This window comes from Haliotis asinina, chromosome 4 (genome assembly GCF_037392515.1).
Source record: "Haliotis asinina isolate JCU_RB_2024 chromosome 4, JCU_Hal_asi_v2, whole genome shotgun sequence".
In the NCBI taxonomy this organism is placed as follows: domain Eukaryota; kingdom Metazoa; phylum Mollusca; class Gastropoda; order Lepetellida; family Haliotidae; genus Haliotis; species Haliotis asinina.
In genome coordinates, this window is record NC_090283.1 from 17,662,501 (window position 1) to 17,683,654 (window position 21,154).

The window sequence follows — 21,154 nt, forward strand, 5'->3', positions numbered from 1 at the left end:
CTGTTTATCGTTTCTCGCGTGGAACTGCCGTGTTGTTTTTTACGTCGAACTGTCGTGTATATGTGTTTGCCTGTTATTAGCATTTTTCCTCATTTCGGCCTGCCACGTTCACCTTTTTCACGTCGACCTGTCATGCTCATTTCCGTCGTCTCCATTTCCGTTGTGTTTCTGACGCAGCCCTGTCGATTTTACAAATTTACCACTGAACTCGTGGTTTAATGTTTTGCTATTTTTCAAAGCCATCTTATCAGCGTTAACGTCATACGGTATTTATCCCATGACTAGCCCCGTATCATCACGGCAGCCCCTTAACTAATAACTATATATAAACAATTCATCTCATTCACTTCCTCCATGCCCGTGAAGGATTTCTTTTCATCATCCCGTACTTGCAGCAGCCATGAACGAGATCGGGTTGTCAAGTTGCTGATTTAGTTGAGATGCTACGTGTTAATCGATGCTCCTAATGTTGATCACCTGATTGTCTGGTCAAGACAATGATTCACAAACCGCCCCCATTCAACTGAAACAATGTTGTGTCCGGCATTAAACATCAAACAACTAAACATTTCCTACCGCTTGGAGTTCACAATTCCATTGTTAGTGTTCATTGACGTAGGTTGAAACCAAACAATCGTAAAAGGGGACGTGTAATGAAATAACTACTTACTATCCTCTGGGGACTCGTTTTTTAGGAAGATTCAATTACAAACTTTCTTTCCTAAGAATTACCATTCGAATGTGACAGATGACGTTGATTCTTGATATGACACGTTCGTCAAATACCACGACTTGAATTGAAAATTTAGAGAATGACAAGAATAAGTTGTTATTTTATCCTGAAATGAAATTACACATTTCGTTTGTGGGTTAAACTGAAAAATATAACATTGTATAATTTTAAAATTGCAAAAGAACGATTGGAACACGCGCTTGCAAAAACATAAACACGTTCAGAATCCAATAATGATGCAGCAATTATCTCAATCCAGATGTCCTGTTCGACTGTCCGTACCCCATCTGTTAAACAGCCCGTTCATAACTCCTGGACTTGCCTGTGAGGAAGACAGACGCACTTCTAACGTTAATACGAAATGGTGTCTTGAGAGTCGGTCTACGAATCAATATACACGCGCGTCTAATACTATTGCCTTTAGTTATGATGGCAAACTTGCACTCCGTCAACAAAGCGATTTGTTAGCAGAAGGGATGAAACGTAAAACGTTAGAGGATCGAGGAAAGCTTGATCGTTTAACGCTGTCAGATTAGGGGAGTTCTGGGGATAGCCGTATCGGGATTGTGACCATGATCGTAAGATTTGCGAACGTCTTTTACTCTCGTCCTTGGTTTTGTTTATTTGGTTGTTTTGCTCATTTTTCTTTTCTTTTTTTTCGCTACCGTGAGTTTCAAAAAGTGGTAAGCGCCTGAGACCAAGGCAAATATGTTACCAAAGCAGTGAGTGAGTATGGTTTTAAGCAGCTTGTAGCAATATTCCAGCAATGCCACGGCGGAAGACACCAGAAATGGACTTCATATATTGCAGCTACGTGGGGAATCGAACCCGGGTTTTCGGTGCGATGAGCGAGCGCTTTATCTGTAAATAATCGAGTCCTTACCGTTCATATACAGACGGTACTTCATAGACGTGTAACGTTTTATCAGAAGCAGAAGACTGGCAGAAAAAGTCAGCCATGGCTATAACGAACCTAATGTTCCTTCTCGCCCTTACTGTAGATATTAGTCGAATTAATTCAGTGGCCCCTTTGAGTTCGCTTCATCCGCAGTGTACAGTGGCAGAGTGGGTTAGATGGCTGACTTGATGGGCTGGCGATTAGGTGCCTGACTCTGAGTGTGAGGATTGTGTGCTGTGATGTGCACAGTACATGAAAACACATCAGGGAAATGTACATTCAAAATGAACAGGCAGCAACTGATGACTGATCAAGAGACATTATAAGTTGTTCACTGGTCTCGAGGGGTCCATGGGCTCATGGACCCTCGAGGCTTGTTTATGTTCCTCGAGCCCCAGGGATCTCGAGGGACCAGTGAACAACGTATTTATCTTACCGAACACCCGAGTTTTAATTTCGAGCTGTTTGAAGCACTTCTGTTGCATGCGAGGCGAATCGCCATTTTGCAGACGACACAAGGTAAACAGATTTAGAGTTATCTAGCTCCCATGGATTTTCAGTCGCAAAACATCGGTAATTTCCGTGCTTCATGTGTGATTCAATGGTATTCGAAACAAAGAAGCACTATCGTGAAGCACCAGAAGAGTTCGGAATTCCCAGCGGTGTACATTGAAAATAATGCATCGCCTGTAAACGGGGTACATTGAAAATAATAGAATAGCGCTTAGCCAATCAGAAAGCGGCATTCATGTGTGAGGTGAGATAATACATATTAACAAAGAGTGAATGAGTTTCGCTGTATCGCCAGCTATATGGTGGCGGTCTGTAAATAAGAGTCTGGACCACACAATCCAGTGATCAACACCATGAGATCTCCACAACTTGGATACGATTACACGTGTCAGCCAAGACAGCGAGCCTGACGAACCGTTCCCGTTAGTCACCTCTTACGACAAGCATGGCATGGGTTGCTGGTGAACAGCTTTAATCCGGACTCTCACCGGTTCAAAAACATATGAATAGCGGGGTTTGGCATAACAATGCCTTTTAGATAGTGGTCACACTTTTCATGAGATAAATTAGGAATTACACATTTTCGTAATATACAGACTTTATTATTTAATCTTTTGCATCAAAATGGGGGTTTGCTTTAAACATACATCTTGTTTGTTCAGTCTTAAAGTTTGAAAGAGAGTTCGCTGACAGGGCTGCTGAACCGTTGTTGTGTTGTGACGTAGCTCACTGATTTAACGCCCGTAACTGGCATTTCGGGCGGCATCGAAAGAAAATCTGCTTGCAGCAGTTCGATGATATTTAACACACGGCCCGAAGGAAAATTGAGAGATTATGTCGTCTCCGTTTTTTAAACTCCGGAGGCTTCTTTTGCCTTACGCTATTTGACAAGTCACTGGACATTTGAATACACTCTGGTAAGACTATCGGATCAATCTCGGCTTTAGAAGTTCGGATCCATCACACGATCTCGTGTGAACCTACGAGACTACAAAAGGCCATTTAAGGGTTCGTCTCCACAAGCTCCGTTTCAGTGATTGTTATCAACAGGTCCTTGGACTTCAATAAGGAATTTAAAAGCTACCAATGTGGGCAGTGCCGTTTTCGATGAATAGCATTTGCACTCTGATATCCACTTCTGAGATTTAGATTAGAAGATCTCATTATTTCTGAAATGTGTGATGCTACCATTGATATTTTACAATTTCAAATTTTCAGTGATATCATACTTAAGGGTTAAACAATGCTTTATCGAATCCGGGTTGGAACTGATCTTCTGGAGCCCATGCTTGTCGAAAGGGGCGACTGACGGATTCGGGAGGTCAGGCTCGCTGCCATGTCGCCGTATCCCATTTGCGCAGATCTGTACGCATTGTACCTCGATTTACACAAGTCATCATGTTGCTAGTATATGGGTGTTAAAAAATCACCCCTTCCAAGAAAAAAAAACAAAAAGAAAAAGAGAATACCATGTGTAGACACGAATTTGAAATTACCAGATCTCACATGTGGATTTTTTGGACAATGTGACAAACGACACTTAGTTTCAAAACATGTTTTTAAGTTGACGCATGTTGTAAACACCGCTGTAAGCAAAGGCACTGACCTGATGTCTATGTCAAGACTGTCTGTCACCTCAATGCTGCAGTAAAGGTTAAGGTGTGAAAGTAATGAAAAACAACTCGGGCTTGGAGATGCATGCGTCCCCGTGGTTTACCTTGATAATGTGGATTATAGGGGCCTGGAGATGCATGCGTCTCCATCGTTTACCTTGATAATGTGGATTATAGGGGCCTGGAGATGCACGCGTCTCCGTGGTTTACCTTGGTAATGTGGATTATAGGGGCCTGGAGATGCACGCGTCTCCGTGGTTTACCTTGGTAATGTGGATTATAGGGGCTTGGAGATGCACGCGTCTCCGTGGTTTACCTTGGTAATGTGGATTATAGGGGCTTGGAGATGCACGCGTCTCCGTGGTTTACCTTGGTAATGTGGATTATAGGGGCTTGGAGATGCACGCGTCTCCGTGGTTTACCTTGGTAATGTGGACTTAATCCCCCGAACAAAAAGTTATCACTGGGGTATCAGAAGAAAACGAAAATCATTAATTTTGTTTTCTGCTCAGGATACCTCTGTTGTTCAACACTAACCAAACTGGATATATAAAAAAATAAAAGCTATAACATAAGATATAAAACGACACGATAATAATAACAGTAATGAGGATACTTATACCACGTTATTACAACTTAACGTTATTACCACTGAGCTGACTGTTTCTCGCTTAAAGGGTAATAGTCATGTGACTTTTCCTACCGGGTACACATTTTCTGCTGGGTGGACATGTGCAGTAGGGGGTGTAGAAACCGACCAGTAATGTCCTGGCCTCCGTAATTTAAGTGAACACTTTCAAAATGTGCACGCGTAAGAAGATGACGATTGGATTTTAAATTATTGACACAACAACGGCACAAAAAATGTCTGTATTTGACTAAAACTGCACATATGCTGTGCACCACCTGATCGTACTGCCAGGAAACTTTTCATGAAACTACTCTTTCGACAGCAGCAGACCCTAAATTTCAAATGAACATCAGTGATGCACATTTCGCTGAGGACCCACACAATAAAACCGTTGATTTTCAGAATAAAATTAATAAAATGAATCCATTTTTTCTGTGATTTGCGATGCTAGCTGTTCTTTGGACGACATGAAATGTTGCGTGTATGAAGTTCCTCGGACAACTGAGGAGCTCTATATAGTTTCCAATGACAAAGAGAGACACAATGGGAATACGCAAAACCACCAATAGCAAAAACTGGTTCGAACAAAAAGATATCTCCAGGATGGAACGTTGTTAAACATTACGTACCGCAGGAAAGTCAATGACAAAACATCAAAAATCAATTTGGACAAGGGTCCAAACAAAACACAAAACAACTCAAGAAAAAATCTAAATCAGATTCTTGATTCCTTGAAGACAAAGTTAGAAACGTGGACTGAAAGGAAAATGAATTGGGACCACAAAAATCTGTTTCAAACACAATTTTTTTCCACTGTGCTGAAAAGGGATGGTACCGGCAACTGAATACAACCAATTAGAAAATATCCAGCAAGGATGGCAGTGTAAGGTATTGGGGTAAGTGAGTTTAGACTCAACAATATTCTAGCTATAAGGCGGTGGTTTGTAAATAGTCGGGTCTGGGCCAGACAATCCAGTGATCAACTGCATGAGCATCGATCTACACAATTGGGATACGATGACATGTGTCAACCAGGTCAAGAGAGCCTTGCCAGCTAATCCCGTTAATCCTACGACAAGTATGGGTTGCTGAAGAACATTTCTTTCCCGGATCTTCACGGGTCCATTTACGCTATTATCAGAAATTTGGACACCATCACATGTACTGTACTGTCAGCGTTGTTAACCACCGTATTTATTGATTCTTCTCACCCTTGACAGTTCGTTCTGAATATAGTCTAACCCGGTTCTTCAAGGGGTTTGTATTTTGTTTATCCGAGTCAACATGACTGGCTTGGTCCCAAATTCGTGTCCCAAATTGCAGGAATTTTCACCCCAATCCAGGATAGAAATATTCTTCACCAGCCTGTGCATGCCGTAGAGGCGACTAACGGGAACAGGTGGTCAGGCTCGATGACTTAGTTGGCACATGTCATCGCACCACAATTTCGTATTTCAATTCTCATGCTGCTGATAACTGGATTGTTTGGTCCTGACTCGAATAAAGACAACCAAACCGTTTCCCCACATAGATGGTCAGCATGATGCAGTTGATAGTAGGCCAGTTGCGTTGATCGATGCCTATGATATCAATCACTGGATTGTCTTGATCAGACTCACTTAAGTACAGTTGCATTCCTGTAACACTGCGGGTAGCATATAAACAACGCACAAACAACTCAGTAATGCTTCGGCCATCGCCACCATCGACAATGCTTCAGAGAATGACATTACGGCATGTATTCATCCAGATCAATCAACATAATTGCATTGTACATTGTGTCTGTATTTGACTGATTTCCTTCTGTCACCTTTTAATGGACTCATGCTAATAGCAATTATCACAAGAATCGTTGAATATAATTTACAGTCCATGCAATCGATCAACCACTGTGTGCCTGTTAAATTGTGTCCACCGTGATGAGCCTAAGCGGACAAGCAACTGACTCACACCTTTTCAAATTAAAGCAAATCTATCATGAGCACCTCCCCGAGAGACATGTCCTCCTGATTATGTTGCCTTGGTAATGGAACCATTTTTTACGAGAACTATGTTGTAAACATGTAAATTCCCTCTTCATTAAGCTACAATAACAAAATAATGAAAGAATTGGTAAAACGCTAAATACAATAGGCATTCAGAGTCTGCTTTATGCGTTACCATGAGTACACACACACGATTTACAACGTGTTGGAACAATGAAATGTACCAGTGATGCTTCTGTTTGGAAATGGAATGTTTTTAAATGAGATTTCTGACCCATCACAATTCTTACAAAAGTCTGTGTCGCTTGTGGTGCTCATAGCTAAAAAATATACAACACAATAACTATGTACTGTATATGATATATTGTGTAACTCAATATATCTGTATACTTGAACTCTTTCTCAACAATGGCATGTGTAATTAGCTGAATAAAGATTCATGAAATTGGTTAAGATATATTTGTTTATGACTGTTACTGGAACAGTCTACCTGATGGAGGTAGAGTGCAAATACGAACCACTGGACTGGAACAGGGTGTGTATTGGACGGGTAGGCAAATTGGGAGTAGTCATAATGGGAATGGGTTTTCTCCCATTTGTGAGAATTCCCAGTTGTTAGACAGTGAAGAAGTTAATTAACAAAGAAACACACCATACTCCTCTATCTGATGGAATGGATTAACCGTAGCTAATTAGGGTTCAGCTATGTAACTGACTTTGTGAACAGAACAGAAAAGAACAGACATTTTATTTAAGGATTGACTTTATAATTAAATTCAGCAACAAATACTATATCCTTTCAACAATATTTTCTTTAAACATAATCAAATTCATCGAAACAGATATCTTTGTTACCACCGATTAACATTTTCGGTGTAAGAATTCGGTAATGGCGTGACATGACTGAGGTGACTCATTTACATAAAATGACACGCCTGCCAAACCATTAGCCAATCAGCATAGAGCACCCCCAAACAGCTGTCAATCAACCAAGCTAACATCGGTCGGCGAATCAGAGTGGAACTACTCAACGTGATGCGTCCCGGTATCGGCAAAGTTTCAAGTTCAAACGTTTGAATTACTACCTGCGAACTGAAAGAGACAGTTTGAAAAGTGAGAATTGGAAATGAAGCCCGATGATATGAAGCTAGTGGAACTGAGATTGTAGTATTTGCGCAAGTAAAAAGAGAGTGTGATGTGACTGGGATTGCTATGCCATGAACTGATGTTCCAACGTGCGCATGCTCTTGTCGAGGCGTTGCAACGTTATTAACGTTTACGGATAATTTTGAGTTGTTTGTATATGTTAACCACAATGTATCAATTCAATGTTTACCCAAAGTTCATTAAGGTACACCGAGTGCAAGGGAATTCCCTCGCTGTGTAAAGGTATTCCCCGACATTCCTCAGGTCAGAAAGTAGTCCGGTTCGGTGGGCGTGGCTTATTTGTTTCAGATTCATTGGGAAATGAACTCAAAAGAAATGTTCCCAGTTAACCAGTCAGATTACCAGAATCAGATACATTGATTTAATTTTATTTAGACGAAGTTTTCCCTTTATAGCGTCACATGTGTCTATATTCATGCCATTTGTTTAAAATATAATTTCTGTCAGTGACGTCAGATACGTATAAACTGATGCATTTTCGTTTAGTGAGCGCACAATTGGCTATAATGGTGCAGTTTTATTGAAATAAACTCGCTTAAGTTTTATGTAACATGCATACGATTGTTTATACCAATGTCACAACGCCTCATAGCATTACGTCACACCATGTCCTTAAAAACAATCATTTCGTTTGTCTTCAAAAACGAAGGAGAAACATGCATGTCTCATTATTAATAACGACAACACTAAACCTCAGTTTAAGTTTCGACTTCGACTTGTAGACAGAGTTTACCTACCAGCTGCAATGAGGTGGGACTCGCATGTGGTTCTCTAACGTCTCACCGGGTTCAGTCACAATGATATTAGCAAGCGTAGTTGTGATTCAAACAAATACTTAAATGGAGATCAGTTTTGTTGGCTGCCAATAATTATTGTTGGCTGCCACGTGTCCAAATGGTAATATTAGGCTCGGGATAATCAGAAAATACTCATTAATACGATTTCCTAATCTGTATTTAGTCAGCTTAATGTACAAAGAGTGTGCTTGTATTTCAAAGACAGACTCTGCGTACGGGGACGCACAAAATGTACTACTGGTATTTGTCCACGGCCTCCCTTGGCATCAATGGCGCTGGAAGATGAGTCTCGTTTGTGTGATGACGGATAGTTAAATGTTTATGGATAGAATATCCGAGGTCTTAATGCGAGATTGACATGAAGAAGCTAATCACCATCTGTGAAGGAATCGATCGACAAATTTCTACACACGATATTTCATTAATTCTATGACAAAATGCAACGCTTTTAAGATAACGATTCTAGAGTTGTTATCAAGGAGTTTCGCATACAATGGAAACTGTCTAAACAGACACTCACTTGGACTGAAGAAATAATCCGGTTTAGACAAGGTGATGGATTGTAGATCTGGTGGTACAAGCCATGGGTGGGGCTGAGATTTTATGCCGGTGTTGACAACTTCCCGGATTGGACAGATGCCGGTTTTGTACTTTCTCATCACTTGAAGATTCAGAACCACCGTTATAACAAAAAAAACAAAGAATCGTTGACCGATCTGCCGTAATACATGTACGTCATAAGTGCGATAATATGACTGTCGATGAGTTTTATTTTATTTTGGGGCGTCCGTGCTAAAAAAAATAGCAGAAATAAATTAATTCTAAAATATTTTCATCACTGAAAATCTAAAAAACGTAGGTCTCTAACAAATGTTGATATTTGGAAGGGACATGTACTTGAAAAACAAATATGGAAAATGATTCCCATATTTGGAAGTAACATATTTCATTTGTTATTTAAACAGACAGTATCAAAAATAACTTGTAATAAAGCATTAAGCAGTAAGCATTCCAGACAGAAATTTGTAATTCAACACAGTTGTTATCCGGTCCTTGAGTCCTTCGACACTGAATAAAGACTTTACGTCTGTATACATCAAACAGACTAGTCAAACACATGATTCTACTATGGACGTAGAACCCATTCAATTTTGCTTGGTCTGTCAAATCAGAATGAACACCCTCTGATTCGAAAGGCCGATCAGAAGACTGCCTCACCTTGGAACCTAATATTTGTATAAAACAAGATAGGAATCTACTAAGTATTTTGTCTTTCACATTTGTGAGGAAAAAAAACAAACTTGAAAAGTTCTTTTAACCGCTTGTACTGTGACGTCACAGTTTGTGTTACATGACGTTAAAGTGAAAATTGAAAAGTGCATGGGATCAAGACACAGTGTTTAGTTATACATAGGACCTGCTGAATTGGATATCTATTAATCTTAAATACATTTATCAGATTTTATCTTGTGTAGTTGTTCGTCATGTTTAAGTAAATGTGTGTATCTCATAAGTCCACTTACCGTCGACACAAAATTCGCCATACACTTTTTCGGTGATTAAATACCCTTTTCGTTGGAGTTTGTAACGAATTCTAGTACATACTTTGTCAAACGTATTTACTTTAACCCTCTGTAAAGTCAAATCCAGTGTCCTGTATTGTGGTATACTATATGTTCGAGTTTGAAGTATCTTTTCTAACACAGACGCGAAGATCCAGGCTAGAAATGATCTTCAGTAATCCATGCTTGTCGTAACAGTCAGCTAACGGGATCGCGTGGTCAGGCTTGCTGACTTGGTTCACACATGTCATCGTGTCGATGCTCATACTGTTGCAATTGATCAGTGGATTGTTGATCCACATCCGATTACTTACAGGCTGCATCCATATAGTTGGAATATTTCTGAGTGCAGCGTAGACCTAAACTCACTCACTTACTCTTTATTAAATGAAATGGCTCTTGATCAATCATCAATGGCTGCTTGTTCATTTGGAACGTACATTTCCCAGATGTGTGCTCATATTCTGTGCAGATCGCAGCACACGCTATATGTGGGTATTGCTTCTGTTGGGTTGAGTCCCATCCGGGATCCGATCCCACACTCTCAGAATCAGGCACTTTATTGCCGGCCCATAAAGTCAGCCATCTAACCCACTAAGCCACTGTATATTTAGGGTGAAACGAATTCAACGGAGCCACCAATTCACTTCGACTAATATTTACAGTAGGGACGAGTAGGAACATTAGATTCGTTATTACCATGGCTGATTTATTTTGTCAGTCTTTGTTTTGATAAAACTTTACACATGTATGAAGCACCGACTGTAAGTAAACGGTATAATGCTCTGCACTTAATGTTATGATTACAGAGATTTTCATGCAAAACCTTACAATTCCTTCACTACTTTATAGTTCGTTTAATATTTCAGTTCGTTTCGAGACCAATTATGTCTTAACTTTGACTCTTTGAATTAACCTTGAGAATTGTAATTTCCAACAGTAGTGATTGCAAGACAGGCGAGCCGACGGATGGTAGGACGAAAGCACAGGGAGACTTGTTTAGAGATCTCCTCTTTGGAATAATGACGTTAAACCGTTTATCAGTTCCATTGACGAAAAGCACCACTGGAAACACACAAAAACACACCTCTAAATGAACTTAGACTGACGTTGATGATTTCTCCAGCATCTAGAAGAAAAAGGGCGTTAAATGTGGTTAACGCTGACAGTCAAATTCTTCATGGAATAACACTCTGGATTTCTAAATGTGTTGAGATGAATATCCTTTTCATCAATAAGTTTGCGAGCTAATGTTACGTTAATAGAAATGTATGTATCTGATGTCACGGAATTCTGTTTTTCTGAACGTTTTTATTACCAATTGAAATCTTTCATGAGCATCATGGGACCACCACCGTCTTCATTGGCGGGAAGGCATTGCATTCTATCGGGTTAGCGATCATATATCTTAATACAGACTCTGCTAAATGATTGGTAACCGTTAAAACATAAATTAAGGAAACACATCTAATAGAGAGTTGCCGAGTTAAGTTCGCGAGCTATTCCTAAATGGCGAAGCAGAAATGGCCATCTCCCAACTTAAGAGCCGATAAACTCGCAGGATATTTTTTTCCTTTCAATTGATCAAAAATGAGAAAATAACCCAAAGTTCCTGGTTTCCGATCTGAAAACGTCCGGCGCAGGTTGTGTTTTTGTTGATTAAAATTTGTTTCATTTCTTTGTAGTATTGTTTGCATAAAATGTAACAGTAGACTTTGTCAATAATGAGTCGTTGACTGTTACAACGTGAACAGCATAATGGACCTTGACGTTCTAGTGCTGAATGTGTTCTGGAGATCCAGTGATATATTAACGCTTAGTAAATTACGATGAAAGCGCCCAATTGACATCCGAACAGCTACCAGCGTATGAGTAGGCGGCCATAAACTATAATTTGCCGTGCAGAGATGTTCGGCATTGCTCGTTCCATTGGCTACAATCGTGTCTTCGAATAACGTTCGCGGAGTAACAATCTATTAGGGTTTCACTCTGATTGTGATCATCACTATTCAATAGTCATGCCCGTGGGCACAATAGTATTTCTCAGATTGCCAAGCAGTTTCCGTCTGCAGTGCAGTCGAATTCAGCACGGATTCTAAAAATCCTAATATTGGAAACTGGACAAGAGGATTATTTCTCCGTGAGGCATAACGATGTGCTTACATGGTTCCACAGCGGTCAGCAGGTCATTACCTGATATTAACTGAGAGCAGAGAGGCCTCGTTTGTGTCAAGTCTAGACTTGCATTACATTTAATGACAATGACTATCCGTATAAACTTCAAGCAAACTTCAAACAGTCGTAACCTTTGTTGTCTACATATCACAACGGTTGAGTGAGTGAGTTTAGTTTTACGCCGCACCCAGCAATATTCCCGCTATATGGCGGTGGTCAGTAAATAATCGAGGGTGGATCAGGTAATCAGTTGACCAAAAGGATGAGCGACGATCAGCGCAACTGGTCATCGATTACATGTCTCAACCAAGTCGAATCTTTTGTGGCAACCATGGGTTGCTGAAGACCTATTGCACCCCGGACCTTCCCGGGTCACAGCGGTTGAGACACAACTGAATAGGTTCAATACCGATTCACCAGACGTTCCCTCAAAACCAATTTTGGTCAGTGGTAGAACATTCAAAGATCAATAACATTTTAAAGCTGGTATTAGTGATGACGTTGAAGAGGACATTTCCAAATTCATCTTGAAACTGATGTCAGAGGCACATCGCTATATTGCCTTATACTATGTGTAACATAGTTCGTTGTACTGATTACACATATTTTCGTGCTGCAAAGTAGGTCAGTAGGTCAGATGGTCACCTCCACTTGAGCATGATATCCTCTTCTAAACGCGTACATCTTGCATGGTGATGGTGTTCATGACATCGTCGAAATCTACAGTGGACTCTTGGCAGTAGTTTCCCGTGGTGTGAAAAGGCCTGTCACTGTTCAGAAGTCCGATTATCAGGCCTACATATTCAAATTAAGGTAAATGCTTGAACCTTATTCCCAATATGACCAGTATGTCCCATTATGCCTGCCTTGACCGTACTGGTACGTACATTTTCCCATTGTCACAACGTCATGCTGTCGTTGTTACAACCTTATTCTGTGAACTCCCGTTTACGTTGTTGCAACGCTGTGACTTGACGTTGTGATACGTCATTTTGATTTCGCCACAAGGAAACATTATTTGACGCTGACGTAGTTTGCGTTATCTTAATGCTGGAGTTAGAGTTATTAGTTGCATAGTCTTCCCAGTACTGAACAGTACATAAAAAAAACAAAGCAGAAATTCACTTCGATTTTGTGTTCTTTTAACCGCGTTTTCTAAAGCTGGAGCAGAATGGAGACGTACATGTACATATGTAATGTTCTTTGTGACGTTATGAAAAAAGGACTTATAAAATGACGTAATACTAAAGTTGTGACGACGTTTTGTCACCAATCTACAACATTCCCATAACGCTGCGAAAACGTTTTGTGTTAGCTGGGTAAACACGTCTACTCCCTTCCAGGCATACAACGTCGACTTCCAAAATTTGTCTTCTCCACATGTGTCCATGTAAAGAGAATATTCTTCTAAACAGCATTAAGGCAAATCTACTCAATAACACTCCATGACTCGCGATCTTTCAATCACATTCTAAATTAAATCCAGTTGCAGGTCAGACATTGCCGTCATTACGAAATAACACCAGTAACTGAGATACCACAGTGGAGTTCCGAGAGATAAATGAATTAGCACGATGTCACGTGCAACGTACAGCTAGTACAAGCATATCATCTAACCACATGACACTGAAACAAGAGACGAAAGGGCATCTGGAATACACATATGTAGTCATATGGGACTTACTTCCCGTCTAAGGAGATTTACGTTGTACTCCAGAGACTTCGATGTGAATCGACGCTACGTCCCAAAAACATTTAGTAAATTCAAAACGTACCAGATTTACATTCTTTTTTTTGTATTGTTAAATTATGGGAAAATCTTACTACAACGGCTGAAGGGATGATATAAATCCAGCTAGGATCCATGGAAGTTGGAAATCTACTTTACGTCCCCATGGTACATTGTACATATAGACTGTTTTGTATTGTATCGTCTTGAAATGTTTTAAATCAAATTACTAGTTTTACAATAAATTATATCTGTGATAACCTGGTTATTTTACCGGGCTTCTTTGACATTTCTTTTTTTATTCTTTAAATATATATGTAATTGTCAATATATAGCTTGATATTGTCACGACATGGTTAAAATACTGCCGATGTGACTACAAAGTTTTACTCACTCAAACGCTCAATGGGAATGTATTTCGTGTCACAAAATGAGTTTAAATATTTGATATAAACGTTTATGAAAATCAGAACATGACTGAAGCGAACAAAAAAATGTATCAGTTTGTATGAGTAGGTGAGTGAGTTGGGTCTTAAGGTGAGTTTAGTAGTAGTCCAGCAATGTCACGGCGGGGGACGCGAAAAAGGGGCTTCACACATTGTACCCATGTGGGGAATCGATCCCGGGTATTTGGTGTGACGAGCAAACGCTTTAATCACTAGGCTATCTAACCATCCCTTCAATATTTGAATGAAGGTTTATGGGAATATTGAGGTACTTCCTATCAACATGAAAGCAGAGCTATAGGTCTTGCCTGTCCTGTAACAGTACACATGTATATGAAAAGCAGGATAGACTTTCTAAGATCAAGGAAAGGTAACTCGTGTAATCTCAGTAAAGGTATACTGATACCGGGAAACGTTTCTCGTGATCGTATACTTGGTATAACACACGTGAAGCACTTATACTTGGTATAACACACGTGAAGCACTTATACTTGGTATAACACACGTGAAGCACTTATACTTGGTATAACACACGTGAAGCACTTATACTTGGTGTACACGTGAAGCACTTAAACTTGGTATAACACACGTGAAGCACTTATACTTGGTATAACACACGTGAAGCACTTATACTTGGTATAACACACGTGAAGCACTTATACTTGGTATAACACACGTGAAGCACTTATACTTGGTATAACACACGTGAAGCACTTATACTTGGTATAACACACGTGAAGCACTTATACTTGGTATAACACACGTGAAGCACTTATACTTGGTGTACACGTGAAGCACTTAAACTTGGTATAACACACGTGAAGCACTTATACTTGGTATAACACACGTGAAGCACTTAAACTTGGTATAACACACGTGAAGCACTTATACTTGGTATAACACACGTGAAGCACTTAAACTTGGTATAACACACGTGAAGCACTTAAACTTGGTATAACACACGTGAAGCACTTATACTTGGTATAACACACGTGAAGCACTTATACTTGGTATACACGTGAAGCACTTATACTTGGTATAAGGTTATGTGGAAAACAGAAGCAGTTTTTGAGGAAAAACGAGAAATTCTAACGACATTTGTAGTGGTTAGTAAGGCATATGGGAATCAGGCGAGAGTTCCCGTGAGCCATGGTCAAAAGTCGACACCTACTGGAAGTATAAAGACATACCGGCACCAGGAGAGCGTTCTTTTGAACATAGCAAAACGGAAACGGAGCTCTTAGGAATATGAACAGTTGGAGAAAATTCAAATGAGTATAGAAAAGAAGTTTTGTATTCGGCTTTAGTGTATGCGGTAATCATGAGGGAGTTCAGATTGAAAAGAAACATAACGGCATTTTAAAACATATATGGGACGCTAGACATCGTTCCAAGAAAAGTGTGATGATGAAATCCGTCAGTTAAATCTGTTCAGAATTTTCCCAACTGTCGACGTCATATCGGCGTGCCAGATATGTGAAAAAGGTGTATACCAAACGGTGGACGTTCAAGAGCCGGTGGCCAATTATATTTGGTAGGGGATTAGTTTGGACGGTCTTATTTCTCTCAATACCACAGGGACAAGAGCTATATGTGGCGTAACCTGGTGATATCCTTATCTGATTGTTGGTGCCATAAAGACGGCTTTTGTTCCAAGGACACTAACGCCATGGAGGATTCTCAAATGGAACCATAATGGAACCAACAAGGCTCCTCTGGCATCGTCTTAGCACTTGAAGAGTGACCGACGAGATGACGTTGCGTTATCTGGAAGTGGAATGAAGGAATAGGTAGAATCTGCTCCTTCAAGCAGATAGACGAGCTTGTCGATGTCCCACTAAGCTTGTACGTGATTCAGAACCACGACGGTTCTTCCCGATCTTGAGTCGTGGTTGTGCGTGTAGAGATTTCCTAATGACATGGGAAGGCTCCAGCTTATGGCTGTTTCTCTGTTCTGATATCTGGAAAATGACGATCAGCCACCACCAGCGAAGAATGACATAAAGGTCATCATCATCATCATCATCATCATCATCATCATCATCATCATCATCACACTAATGAAGATATCCCCTCATTATTCACAGATTTTTTGTATTCACAGATAGGATAAATTATAAATAATTATGGAGCAAAAGAAAAATACTTCTCCAGATTGTTTTACATAGCTGATTTTCTTTGTTTAAGATAGCTCAAGTGAGCACAGTCGGATATGTGAAATGAAGGGGCGTAGTTCCAAAAACATACGTCCACAGGGTTTTACCCTTTCTATCCGAAATGAAACCGGTACACTTACTTTTGTGCATCAGTTTAGTTGGAAAGATGAGAAATGTGTATTGTTTCTTGTTTTTCATCTCGTTTAAGCGTCGAAACGAACATGTTGGATATATTTAAATGTTTTTCACATTTTCCTTACCCTTCTATGTTAATGTCGGTTTCGTGAACATTAAACTAACAACACGACGAGTATGATATTGTTTTTATTTTTGTATTGCATTTTATTGCTTGAGTGGACGCAATCCCATTTGAACCACTTGTGCAAATCATTTTCTTTTAAAGCAATATCTCTTTTGGGGTACCTAAGATCACATGCCCACGCAGGCTGTTGTTCAAACAGTTTGATTTGAGCAATGTTTTTATTTATTTCTTGATTAACACCGCGCTTAGCAATGTACCTGCCATATGGCGGGAAACTATAAATAATGGAGTCTGCACCCGACAACCCAGTGACCAAGAGCATGAGCATCTACACAGTTTTTGATACGATAACATGCTTCAACCAAATCATCAAGTCTTGATCCTGTTAGTCACGTCAAATCGAATGGGTTGCTGAAAATTTATTCATCGCTATTTTTGGACATGAATCTGTTATGACTGAGGTTGTTCTCTTCAGACTTTTTGCTGTTAATATGTCTTTAAAATGGTAATTGTGGTTTGATATTTTCTGTTGAAATGGAATATTCACATGCATTGTAAATCACGTCTCATTACTAAGATCATGACACGGGACGCATTTAAAGAAGCGACGATTTAAGTCGAGTCTCAAAAAAATATATATTAAGTCAAATTCTTCGCATTTCCCATACATGTTTAACACAACAGACATATTTGCAACCATATTTATTTCTTTTGTGTTTTTATTCGAAACGTTTGGAATACACTTAGTATGTATGCTCCATTTTTTCGTTTGCGTGACCAGCCAGTGACCATATCAACAGTCAAAGAGTGCGTGAGTTAGTTTTACACCGCACACAGCAATATTCCAGCTATATGGCGGCGGTCTGTAAATACTCGAGTCTGAACCAGACAATCCAGTGATGAACAGCATGAACATCGATCTGTGTGGATGGGAACAGATGACGTGTGCCAACCAATTCGGTGACCACCGACCACCCGATCTCGTTAGTCGCTTCTTACGACAAGCTTGAGTCGCCTTTTACGGCAAGCGTGGGTTGGTGAAGACCTATTGTACCCCGGGCCTTCACGGGTCTTTTCAATGAACACGTATGTACAATAATGTCCAAATGAACATGTTTTGGGGTTTTTTTTGTTTGTTTGATGTTTAACGCGCCCTCGGCAATATTCAGGCGTCATGGAGATGGTGTTGTAAATAATCGAGTTTGGACCAGACAACCCAATGATCAAGATCATGAGCACCTACATGTGTCATGTGTCATCCCGTTAGTCCAATCTTACAATAAGCATGGTTTGCAGCACACCATTTCTGGTCGCGTACTGAGCAGACAGTCTAGTGAATGACATCGATCTATGCAATTTGAATAAACAGACAGCCAGATTGACCGCCTAGTCCATTCAAAGCGTCATATAGCCAAATGACTACCACAACTGTTGACTGGAAACATCAGTAATTACATACAAGGCTAAAAAATGATGTCTGACATTAATCTACTTCACAGCATGAATAAATGAGCCACACAGCCAGATAATGGCGTGTTATCTAGATTTATGTATCCTGCAAAAGCATTGGCTAGACTTATCTGCTAAAACGACACCCGCAGGTATGTCAATGAGCAATTATCCGCGTAAAGAACATTGTGAATTGTGAGCCTCTTCCCTTTAAAAACACTCGTTACTGCAGATCGTAACTGGTCAAGAGTGTGTAAGCTAATGGAAAGATGACATTTTGTCCAACTTCCACTTAAGGGATGCCGTTATGTGGGGTCGGTTCACAGCGGGAAACATTTAGATCTAAACAAGGAATGGTTATGAAAATCGTAATTCATGATTCACGTGCCATGTCTCACACGTGTCCTTAGAAGCATGACATGCTCCTCTGTACCATCATGCAGAGAAAAAAACAATACATCTGTTCTTTTGTAGTGTATGAAAAAAAAGGATAACGAGGTCTTGGAAGCAAGCACGACAACAGAGTCGAAGCTTCAAATAGTTTTTCCATTATCGGCTTGATAAAGGATCTTGCATAATCCTGTATGTACTATCACTGACTTTTCTTGAGGCAAAAATGTGACATCGTATCGTGACAGCTAGGATTTATACCCTCAAATTATGATGATCACGATGTATTACAGAGAAGTAGATATTCGTGGTTGTTCTTGTTGTGTGTTCTTTCTTGAAGACTTAAGACATCGATCACCTGCCAACTCTTAATTATAAATCTGATTACCATATACCAAGTGCTTTTATGTAATTAGTCTCACAGAAGCTATATATCACCAGAAAACGTAGCATTTCTATCTACAAGAAAATCCACTTCTACTGGGGAACTGGTTCAAAGCTCACACATAATGATCGGTTCATTACCAACGAGCAATCATCGGAAACTTTGGTTAGTGTCGTTGTTCATATTTGCCTATATTTCAGATCGTTATTGCAGGATCCACTTTCACAAAACTCTCCTAAGCCTAAGGTCGTAACCTCTCTCGCAGCTCTCCTACTTCCCATCTTTCAGCTCCGGTTGAACCAATGCTACGAGAAACGTTACGAGATCTTAGGCTTAGGAAAACTTTGTGAAACGGCGTCAAGATAAGTACTACTTGTTAACATTTATTTGGTTATATTTATAAACTGGTAAATATGACGTTTCAGAAGATGACGTGAGCTCTAAGGATTACATCATTTTCAGTTCCTAGCAACTTCTAAAAAATGCGTTCCATTGTCAAGTGTTTCAAACAGTAGTTCCTATATAGTAGTTCCTCGATTATGAGAAACTGTGATGACTGCTTAGTCGTTTGGTCACTGCAACCAGTTTGCAATTATTTCAATAAAATGGAACACCGCGGTGGACTGTTATGATTCACGAATGCCACAAACTCAGAATGAACACACAGAAAATACGTGCAGTGAAGTATAGAATGTTTGTTGATCTCGCAGAGACTATATTTTACCATGAAATTGTTGGGCAGCCCTGTATTAGAGGTACGGGTTATCATGAGGTACGGGTTATCATGAGGTACGGGTTATCATGAGGTACGGGTTATCATGAGCTTTTCCATACAGACAAGGCCACATCTCTTCTTTTGTATATGCTCGGCATCCTAAACATGTTTCAATGTAGTAAAAGATGAATGTTGCAGCAAAACAAAGCAGAATAACTCTGAAATTACTGGATTTGACAAGAATACTATTTTACCAAAACAATACAAAAGTAATCGGATGTCCATTACTGCAGACAAATATCATATGGAAGAATACCAAATACTGTGATCGGACAAAAGTTATGTGGAAGTAACTTCAGATATATCAATTTTCCGTGAACAAGTAAATTTCTGTTGCTCTCTTTCTCCATGTTCTCTTCCTTGATATCTGAAAACCTGCGTAACTTTGCTGTACAAATGTACACAGTCAACACTTGAAAAACCATCTAATGCCATTTAATGTTCAGAACTGTACAGCCATACATACATGTTGTTTTGGTGTAAGAGGGTTTATTAAATAAAGGATTCGCTGGTGTTTGGGATGAATGTAAGTGCTACTTTGACATGTGCGAGTTGAGTTAAACTCCGACGTTAGTAAATATTCCAGCAATATCACGGCAGGAGGCACCAGAAATGGTCTTCAAACATTATACCGTTATGAGAATCGAACTCGGGTCTTCGACGTAACGAGCTGGTGCTTGAACCCCATCGCCTCTAGCTCAGTTGGGATAGGTGTTAGCAATACTGGTAATGCAAGTATGATGCTACTTATACAATGCACACGATTAATGTAAGCTTCTACTGAAGTCCACAATGAACTGCTCCATTCCAATATATGGGCAGAATGAAACAACCTAGGGGAATGTTAACTTTCCCCAACATCCGTATGAAAGGCGAAATAAACATCCCATCCTTCACGGTTAAAGTTATCGGAAAAACGGAAGTAAAATGGTTTTGTAGCACCTGAAATTCAGAACAACTGACAATGTTTGAGAAAACTGTAAATCACGATGGCTTGATAACCTAAAATCCTGAAAATGAAAATGTTATCTTGACAAATATTTAAAAGACTTCACATTGAAACTGAAACAGAGCCTACCTTCGGGTGAACAAAGCCAGTCTTGAAGATGTACTCTGCCAGAACTACCTGTTCCTCTCGGGATGACGGGTCTTCTCAACCAGCCAGAGGTACGCGCGCGTCTTTTGTCAGCACTTGTATTGATCTGAATGAGCCTAGGAGTCTAGGTAGGCAGGTATCGACCTGGATGGTCTTTAAGCTTACTGGTACCAGAAACAACTGGCTTGGGAACATGTACAGTCGCTTGCCTCCAATCACTGCGAAAAGCGTCACGTTTGGACCAAGGTCCAACAAGACAGGGGCGAGATGTCTTGACGAGTTATCGATGTTGGTTTGTCCGTTGTTCATTTGTTGCTTTCATAATTTATTTATGCAATTATTTTTCATGGCATAATGCTAATAACTAATATATGTTTCAGTTATACCCGACA

The 21,154-nt window shown here is 39.9% G+C and overlaps 1 protein-coding gene across 1 annotated transcript in view; it reads right to left on the reverse strand.

Annotated features, from left to right (window-relative positions):
• Positions 1-20,928, reverse strand: part of LOC137282303 (LWamide neuropeptides-like) — a 136,859-nt gene extending 115,931 nt beyond the window's left edge. Inside the window, exon 1 of the mRNA XM_067814044.1 lies at positions 20,745-20,928. The gene's annotated coding sequence lies outside the window, so the exon portion shown is untranslated. The remainder of the gene's footprint in view (positions 1-20,744) is intronic.
• Between the last annotated feature and the right edge of the window lie 226 nt (positions 20,929-21,154).